Raw genomic sequence first — 1,212 nt, forward strand, 5'->3', positions numbered from 1 at the left:
TCTTTTATTGCGAAACCAATACTACGTCAGTCAAAGCGAGAAATCAGGTGGTTGAAGATACGCCGTGAAGAGGCACAGCTACGGTCTCCTCATAAAAACATCCGCCTGCCATGACATTTGAATTCACGCTACCCCTTAGCTACGGGCAAGAGCTGCCAACTCGGGTCGCTTCTGTCATATGGGAGGGTGATATCAGAATCAAACTGCCAAAACCGTTTGCCTTCTTGTTACCCCCACGACACGCAGGCACGTCCATTTGGTTTGGTTGAAGCGTGACTTCATATATGGGCTGGTAGCTTACGCTCTCACGTCATACCCTTAAACGATGAGCTTAAGTGTCCCCAATAATGTGACACCTTTCACTGATAGGAAATGACAGGCGAATAATGTAGCAGGCAAACGAAGCTTGCGTTGTTCCATTCGCAATTCAGGTAGGGTTAACCGCAGCTAATTTTTTTAGCCCTCAGTACACCTCCGGGTTCTCTACGACAAGGCTCACCTTGAGCGCGAAGACCACACCGGAGAGACCAATGGAGCACACATTCTCGGAGTAGTCATTCTGAAATAGGCAACCAAAGACAGAATAAAGCAGCAGGTGGAGGGCCCCCACCTCGATGATGAAGAGGATTAAGACGCGTCCGAATTTCACGCTGCCCATCTCCTTCTCTAGAAGGATTCCCTTCCAGACGAAGGACAGCATGTTGAAGTACAGGTGCATACTGTCGGCGTGCTCTAGCTGGCTCACGATGACCCGCCTCCACTGCCTTCGCCACAGGACGCTATCTACACTCATGCACACATCCCAGGGAGACTTCCACATGACGGGCATCAGCCTGCAGTAGATTGCCACCTGCAGCATCGTCGCCGCTGCGGTGACCGGCGGGATGTTGCGGGGTCCCACCTCGAAGAACATGCGCGCCAGCAGAAGGCCTACACCCCACAAATCTCCCAACCTTCGCAGCACAGACGTGCTGTCTTCTTCTTCTTCTTCTTCTTCTTCTTCTTCTTCTTCTTCTTCTTCTTCTTCTTCTTCTTCTTCTTCTTCTTCTTCTTCTTCTTCTTCTTCTTCTTCTTCTTCTTCTTCTTCTTCTTCTTCTTCTTCTTCTTCTTCTTCTTCTTCTTCTTCTTCTTCTTCTTCTTCTTCTTCTTCTTCTTCTTCTTCTTCTTCTTCTTCTTCTTCTTCTTCTTCTTCTTCTTCTTCTTCTTCTTCTT

At 48.5% G+C, this 1,212-nt stretch overlaps 1 pseudogene; it reads right to left on the bottom strand.

The window, feature by feature from the left end:
* Nucleotides 1-463: 463 nt before the first annotated feature.
* LOC146181023 (rhomboid-related protein 4 pseudogene) lies at nucleotides 464-913 on the bottom strand (annotated as a pseudogene).
* Nucleotides 914-1,212: the final 299 nt, after the last annotated feature.

This window comes from Amblyomma maculatum, chromosome 8 (assembly GCF_055883805.1).
Source record: "Amblyomma maculatum isolate TAMU_Amacu chromosome 8, ASM5588380v1, whole genome shotgun sequence".
NCBI lineage: Eukaryota > Metazoa > Arthropoda > Arachnida > Ixodida > Ixodidae > Amblyomma > Amblyomma maculatum.